Raw genomic sequence first — 8,758 nt, 5'->3', positions numbered from 1 at the left:
TGCTATCTCTCTCTCTATCAAATAAATAAAATCTTAAAAAGAAAAAAGTACATAGTGGTATATAATTGTGGTTTTAATTTGTGTTTCCCTCATGACTAAATAAAATTGAGCTTCTTTTTGTGGGTTTATTTGCCCTGACGTCTTCTTTGGTGATGTGTCTCTTCAAATTGTTCATTTAAAAAATTGGGTGATTTTCTTATTATTGAGCTTTGAGGGTTCTTTATATAGTCTGGATACAAATTCTCTATCTTCATATATACGTTAAAAATATTTTCCCTCAATCAGTGGCTTGTCTTCTCATTCTCTTAATAGCCTTCCAAAAATCAGAAGTTTTTCATTTTAGTAAAGCCCAATTTTTCAATTATTTCTTTTATGAATCACGTCTTCAGGGTCATATCTAAGAAATCTTTGCCTAACTCAAGGGACAAATATTTTCTCCATTTGTCCAAGAAGTTTTAAGATTTTCAGTTTTGCTTTTACATCTGTGACCCTCTTGAGTCAATTTTTCATAGGATAGAAGTATGCATGGAAGTTCATATTTTGCATATGACTATCCAATTGTTCTAGCACCGCTTATTGAAAAGACTGCTCTTTCTCCACTGATTTGCCTCTGCACTTTTGACAAAAATCAGGTGTCCATATAATCATGGATCTAATGCTGACTCTATTTTCTGTTTCACTGATCTCTTTACTTGTTGATGTGCTGATTCCATACCCTTATAAGTCTTGAAATCACGAAGTGTTAACCTTCTGATTTTATTCTTGTTTTTCAAGGTTGTTTTGGGTGTTCAAGGTTGTTTGCTTGTCCATATAAATTGTAGAATAATCTTGTCATATTCTGCCAAAAATGGCCTGCTTCAATTTTGATTGGGATTGGATTGAATCGAGGCTATGGATTTGGGGGAGAATTTGGGAGGAAATGTAAATGTTAGGTAAGGAAACAGGTTGTCACCTAGAATCTCCAGAAGGAACCAGCCCTGCCAATACCTTGACTTCAGCCCCCAGGGAGACTGATTTCAGACTTCTGACCTCTAGAACTAAAAGAGAGTAAATCTATGTCATTATAAGCCACTAAGTTTGTGGTAATTTGTTGTAGCAGTAAAAGGAAACTAACAGAATGGTTGACATTTATTCAAGCAGATTGTTTTGCTTTGGTTTTGCCTTCTATATATCTTACTGAATATGAGTATGCATATGTGTATATCTTGGTTGTGGTCTATTTGTGTGTATGTTTGTGCATCCATATCTACAGCTGCCTATGTACCTGTGTCTATATCTGTCTATATCTTTGACATCTTTCTATGTCTGCATATATAAATTTACCTAACTTTTAAAAAATAAACAGTGTGGTATCCTATTATCTCAATGGAACATACTTTATTCAGCTAGTTCTCTCCAGAAGGATTTTTAGGTTGTTTTCAGTTTTCTTTACCACCATGACTACCACCACCACAAACAGTCCTGAGGCTGATATCCTTGTTCATGTATCTGGGTGCACTAGTTTGTGTATTTCTGTAGAATACACAACTCCAGTAATAGAAGTTCAACTGCCAAGTCACACATTTTAAATTGTAATAGAACACACCAAGATTGGGGCACCTGGGCGGCTCCGTCGGTTAAGTGTCTGACTCTTGGTTTCGGGTTGGATCGTGATCTCCTCCTGGTCGTGATCTCGGGGTGATGGGATCAAGCCCCGCTTCGGACTCTGTGCTCAGTGCGGAGTTTGCTTGCGATCCCCTCTTCCTCTGCCCCTCCCTCATCTTGTGGGCTCACTCTCTCTCAAATAAATAAATAAAATCTTAAAAAAAATAAAACACCAAGATTTCTTCCAAAAATCTGGTTCAGGTTTTTTACTTTTTAAAAATTCCAGTTTAGGCACTTTACATGTACAGCAGTTTTAAATATTTGTGAAATCAGTTGCCGCTCTTGTCATTTAACATTTTTACCTTTGCTCTTCTACTTAGACAGGCTTTCTCCATTAGCAAGATCACAGAATTATTCACCTGTAGGTTTTCTTCTAGTATTGGGATGGACATTGAAGAATGTTCGAGGGTTTGCTAAGAAGACAAGTGGATACTGCTAGACCAGAAAGAAACTAGCAATGACTCAGTTAAAATAGTCCCTGATTTAAGACTATACTTTTAAGGATCATTTCTATAATTTGTTACTAGAGAACTTTCTCTAATTGTCTCAAGTACCCAAAACCATGAGAAGGAGGTGCAGTGTTCTTTCCTGAGCATGAAGCTGGCTCTAGGTGGTGTTTCTGCAACTGTCTTCTGCCATTGATGATGGTTCTTCTCCTCCTTTGGGTAAGAGGGAGAGGACACAGTCTGAGTGGTTTCTGTCTTTTTTTTTTTTTAATTCCCTGATTTGGGGAGCCTGGGTGGCCCAGCCACTTAAGTGTCTGTCTCCAACTCAGGTCATATTCTCGGGGTCCTGGGATGGAGCTCTACACTGAGCTTTCTGCTCAGGGGGGAGTCGGCTTCTCCCTCTCGCTCTCCCTCTGTGCTCTCTCTCTCTCTCTCAAATAAATAAATAAAATCTTTTTTAAAAATTCCCTGATTTGACACACTGAGGTTATAAAACAGATGAGCCCAATAGCTCTCACAGCCCATTTTTGCTCTCTGAGGAAGCACCATGAGGGTTCTTCCTCTGTAAATGATATGAAGTGCCTCATATCTCCCCACCATCTTCCCAGCCCCCTAGTCCCCGTATTCCAGCCAAACTGATCTGTTTGCAATCTCTAGAACACCTATGTATTTTTTCTCACACCTGATTTTCACACATCACCTGATGTCCCTAACTCTGGTTTGGGCATTATTCTTCTCCTGATTATAAACTATTAGTTCTGGTCTCAGTTCAAGCATCACTTGCTTCAGGTAGCCTTTAGGACCAGCTCCTTTCCACCCAGCCCAACACACACACAAACGCACACACACACATATCCAGTCTAGGTGTTGTACTCCCTTCTATGTCCTTCAAAACCACTCTTCACCTACCCACCACAGCACCAATCTCACTGTATTATATTTTTCTCTCAGGGCTGTCTCCCTCAATAGCAGTGACTTCTGTGAGCATGCCTATTTTGTTATCTCCTTATCTGCTTTGACTTACACAGCACCTGGCTGTGTAACACAATACTCACTCAATAAGTGTTTCAATATTTGTTAAACAAGTGAATAAAAAAGTAAATGAATCAAGACTGATATAACTGATATTTATAAATTCTTGCGTGAATTACCATATTCTAGTAAATCCTTTTTCAATAGATAGCACAAAAATTAACTCAAATTTTGACTTTATGAGAAATAGAAAATCTGAATAAACTTGTAATTGGTAAAGAACTACTACAATAGCTATAAAAAAAACACAAACACCTTGCATTATTGGGCATCTCTATTTGTTGGACTCATTTTGTTATAAACATAGACTTGGGGGGCGCCTGGGTGGTTCAGTCATTAAGCATCTGCCTTCGGCTCAGGGCATGATCCCGGCGTTATGGGATCGAGCCCCACATCAGGCTCCTCCGCTATGAGCCTGCTTCTCCCTCTCCCACTCCCCTTGCTTGTGTTCCCTCTCTCACTGGCTGTCTCTATCTCTGTCAAATAAATAAATAAAATCTTAAAAAAAAAAAACCATAGACTTGGGACTTCTGCTTCCAGCCAAGATGGAGGAATAGAACCAGATCTACCCTCTCAACTAAAACCACTCTTCTGCTTCCACTGCCCAAAATTAAAAGATAAAATGTTTGAAACAGTGATTTTCAAGATACTGGACATTGGACAATAAAGGACAGTAATCCTCAAAAGACAGAAAAAAATAATAGAACAATGAGGTGAGCTCTATGACTGCCCCAGATTACTACCATGAAAGGGTATCAAGGCCATGGTCCAGGGAAAGGGAACCCAGGCAGAGCCCTATGGACTCCTGAGTTGAGCAAACAGACCTGAAAGTCTGGGGAAGCCAAGGTTGCAGGAGTTCACAGAGAAGAAAATTGCACAGAGAAAAGACCCAGGAGTCTGCAGAGGATTCCCTTGACTATTCAGGAGGATATTGATCAACATACGCATGTAAGGAAACTACATGAAGTTGGGGAAGGAACTATCCAAAAGGATGAGAGGGAACAGCACTAATCTCATTGTACCATAGTTTTCAGTACCGACACAAGACTGGGACTAGTACTTGCTCCCACCAGCAGTGCTGGAAGACCCCACAATTTTCTAGGTCTTGGGTGTGCTATTCTGAAGGGTCTTGCTCGGTAGTAGAAAATAATTACCTTTTGATTAAGCATGACTATGGCCCTGCCTAACAGATCTTAAAAGCAAGACTCAAAAGGACCAAACTGTTTACAAGTAACTTCACTGCATCCCAAGACTATGCTCGAGAATACTTACAGGAATACAAACATACCCAGCCCACAGCAAGGAAAAATTTACAATGTCTGGCATCTGGTCAGAGATTACCAGACATGCAGAGAAGCAGAAAAACATGAAATAGTGAGGAGGAAAAACAACTAATCAAAACCCACCCGGAATTGACACAAACATTAGAATTAGCCAAAAAGAATATTAAAATAATTATTATCATTGTATTCCATAATTCAAAAAGTTAAGTAGAGACATGTAAGATATAAAAAATATCCAAATAAAAATTCTAGAGATGAAAACTTCAATGCCTGAAATGAAAAATATGCCAAAAAGATCAATGGCAGATTAGTTAGCTTAAAAGAAAAGGTTAGTAAATTTAAGGACATAGCAATAGAAATTATCTAAAAGGGAACCAAGAAAACAAAAATTTGAAAAAAATGAACAGAGCATCAATGAGTTGAAGGACAAATTAAAGTGGCCTGATATACAAGAAATTGGAGTTCCTGAAGGAGAGATACAGAAGAAATATTTGAAGAAACAATGGTTAAAAATTCTCCAAATTTGTTAAACATAACAACCAACACATCCATAAAGTTTGATGAAATACAAGAACAATAAACATGAAACAAACTGCACCATAGCAGTTCATATTCAAATTAGTCAAAACTAGTGAAAAATGAAATATCGTAAAAGTAACCAGAGAAAGAAGTCACATTATATACAGATAAAATAAGGATAACAGGGATTTTTTTTCATAGAAAATAATGGAAATGAGAAGATGGTGGAGCAATGTATCTAAAATATTAAAAGAAAAGCACTTTAAAGATTTTATTTTTAAGTAATCTCTACACCCAATGTGGGACTCAAACTCACAGCCCCAAGATCAACTCAGCCAGCCAAGCACTGCAAGAATAACATTTTAATTTACAATTCTATACACAGTGAAAACATCTTTCAGAAACAAAGGTGAAATAAAGACTATTCTGAGATGGGGCAGCTGGGTGGCTCAGTTGGTTAAGTGTTTGCCTTTAGCTCATGTCATGATCTCAAGGTCCTGGGATCAAGCCCCATATTAAGCTCCATGCTCAGCAGCGAGCCTGCTTCTTCCTCTCTCTCTACCCCTCTCCCTTCTCTCTTGATCTCTTTCAAATAAATAAAATCTTTAAAGAAAGAAAAGACTAATTAGACGTACAAAAGCTGACAAAGTATTCATTATCGGTAAGAATGTTCATAGAAGTCCTTTGGTATTCATATGATACCCAGTAGAAACATGAGTACACCCGAAGCAATTAAAATTATTACAGAAAAGGTAACTACATAAGTAAATATAAAAACTCTTTCCTCTTATTTAAATCTCTTCATGCTGTGGGGTTTATAACATAGGTAGAAATAAAATGTGTGACACAATTACACAGTCTGAGAGGGGAGAAATAGAAGTATAGTATTGTAAGGTTCTTACACTATATGTGAAGTGGTGAAACAAGGTTTGAAAGTAGGGTGTGATAAATTAAAAGATGTGTACTATAATTATTAAAATAACACAGCAGTTATAGTTAATAAGCCAACAAAAGAGATAAAAAGAAGTCATTAAAATGTAATTAATATATACAAAGCAGAAAAATGGGAAAAGAGAACAAAGAACAGGTGGGGGGAAATAGAAAACAAATAATAGCAAAATGAGATCAATACACATTCAATAGAAATGGCCTAACACCCCAAATACATGACAGAGATTTTTATCTAATTGTCAAATTAGATAAAAAAGCGAGACCCATATGTTGCATACAAAAAGCCCACTTTAGATATAAAAATCCAACTAGACTAAAAGTAACATAATGACTAAAGATACACCATGCTAACACCCATCAAAAGAATGCTGGAGTAGCTATGTTAGTATCAGACAAAGTATATTTCAGAACAAAGAATATTACTAGGATAAATAGAGTAACTATGTAACAATATAGGGATTGATTCATTGGTAGGATGTAACAAGCTTAAAAATGTATGCATCCAATAGCCCACTTGGAATACATGAAGTAAAAAATGATAGAATGCAAGGAGAAATGGAAAAATCTACAATTATGTTTGTGTTGATCATTGATAGAACAAGTAGACAAAAGATCAGTAGGAATATTGAAAGCTTAGGGCACCTAGCTGGCTCAGTCAGTAGACTATGTGTCTCTTGATCTCGGGGTTGTGAATTTAAGCTCCACATTGGGTATAGATTACTTACATGAATAACCTTACTTTAAAAAAAGAGTATAGAAGGCTTGATCACCACTATCAACCAGCTTGACCTAATTGACTTATAGGACACTCACCAAACAAAGGCAGTTTAAACATTCTTTTACAGTTTGTATAAAACAATGACCAAGACAGATCATAATCTGAAGCATTAAATAAGTCTCAAAATATTTAAAGGATTCAAGTCAAACAAAGTATATTCTCGAACTGCAATAGAATTAAATTAGAAATCAATAAGAAGAAGATATTAGGAGAATGCCCAAATACTTGGAAACTAAATAATATACTTTGAAAAAACATGAGTCAGGTAAATTAGAATGCATTTTTGAGCTGAATAAAAATGAAAATGAAAATGCAACATTAAAGAATTTCTGAGATAATTGCCAAAGCAATACTTGGGGAAATTTATAACATGAAATACCTGTATTATAAGAAAGAAAAGTCTCAAATCAATGACTTCAGTTTTCACCTTAAGAAATGAGAAAAAGATGAACAAATTAAATTTAAAATAAACAGAAGAAAGGAAATAAAAAAGATCAGAATGGAAATTAATGAAACAGAAAACAGCATAACAAAAGAGAAAAGAGAAAATTAATTAAACCAGAAGTTCGTTTTTGTTTTATTTGGTGGGAGGGAATCAATTAAATTGATAAACTTCTACCAGATTGATAGAAAAGAAAAAGAAAATACACAAATTACCAATCTAAAAAATGAGATAGGTGACATCACTACAGAATCTTTAAATACTAGAAAAGATAAAAAGGGAATATTTTGAACAACATTATGACCATAAATTCGGCAGATTAAATATTGTCCAGTTTCTGGAAAGGTATGAATTGCTAAAGCTCACTCAACAAGACACAGATAACCTGAATATGTTATATCTATGAAAGCAACCAGGTTTGTAGTTAAGAATCTTCCCTCAAAGAAAACGTCAGGCCCAGATGGTTTCACTGGTAAATTCTAGCAATCTGAATATTATCAGCTCAACACAAACACTTCCAAGAAACTCTTTTGAATTGTTGAGATACTATTTTTTAAATGTCTAAATAAATGGACAGAAACAACTTGTTTATAGTCTGAAGATTCAATATTGTTAAAATGCAAATTCTTTTTTTTTTAAGATTTTATTTATTTATTTGACAGAGAGAGACAGCCAGCAAGAGAGGGAACACAAGCAGGGGGAGTGGGAGAGGAAGAAGCAGGCTCCCAGCAGAAGAGCCTGACGTGGGGCTCGATCCCAGGACTCCGGGATCACGCCCTGAGCCGAAGGCAGACGCTTAATGACTGCGCCACCCAGGCGCCCCAAACTGCGCCACCCAGGCACCCCAAAATGTAAATTCTATCTAAATGCAGTCACATTGGGTTCACCTGAATAATTCAGAATACTCTCCCCGCCCCCAAGATCCGTAATCACATCTGCAAAATCCCTTTTGCCATGTAAGGTACTAGGATGTGGATGTCTTTGAGGGGGCATTAGTCAGCCTACCACAGCCATTAATAGCACTTTTCTCTAGGAAGTAACATTGACACCACACCTGCCCTGTTTGATAGGGCACAAAGTCAAGGACCATCAGAAAGAAAAAAAGGTTGCCAATCATGGCAGACATCACATCCAGAGGATAACACGAACACATCTTTGTGTTTTCCTTCAGTCCATCTAGAATTTATCTCAGCTGGACATTTGGCAGTCCCTCCTTTCTTTGGACCTTCAACCTCTGAACTCCTCCACACAACCTCCCCTGGATCCTTTCCACTTCTCTACCCATCTGAATTCTGGCAACTCAGAATTTGTCTTGTCTCCACGCTGGATCTGCTAAAATTGACCACTTCCCAAAGCATAACTTTGATATAGTATACTAAATTTACTATGACCTTAACAGTAAGAACAAAAAGGGGGAAAGAAGGTGAACACTACAACTCCATCCTTCTGCATAGGGGGTTTGCACTGTCTACATTCTTTTTTTTTTTTTTATGATTTTTTATTATATTATGTTAGTCACCATACAGTACATCCCCGGTTTCCGATGTAAGGCTCAATGATTCATTAGTTGTGTATAACACCCAGTGCACCATGCAATATGTGCCCTCCTTACTACCCATCACCGGTCTATCCCATTCCCCCACCCCCCTCCCCTCTGAAGTCC

At 37.1% G+C, this 8,758-nt stretch overlaps 1 non-coding gene across 1 annotated transcript; it reads left to right on the top strand.

Moving 5' to 3' along the window:
- The first annotated feature begins 2,129 nt into the window (after window positions 1-2,129).
- Window positions 2,130-2,339, top strand: LOC113251561 (small nucleolar RNA U3). The gene has a single exon (XR_003314539.1). It is a non-coding gene; the product is annotated as a small nucleolar RNA U3 (small nucleolar RNA).
- Window positions 2,340-8,758: the final 6,419 nt, after the last annotated feature.

Source organism: Ursus arctos, unplaced genomic scaffold (assembly GCF_023065955.2).
Source record: "Ursus arctos isolate Adak ecotype North America unplaced genomic scaffold, UrsArc2.0 scaffold_10, whole genome shotgun sequence".
NCBI classification, from domain to species: Eukaryota; Metazoa; Chordata; class Mammalia; order Carnivora; family Ursidae; genus Ursus; species Ursus arctos.
This window is presented reverse-complemented; position numbering and strand designations above follow the sequence as displayed.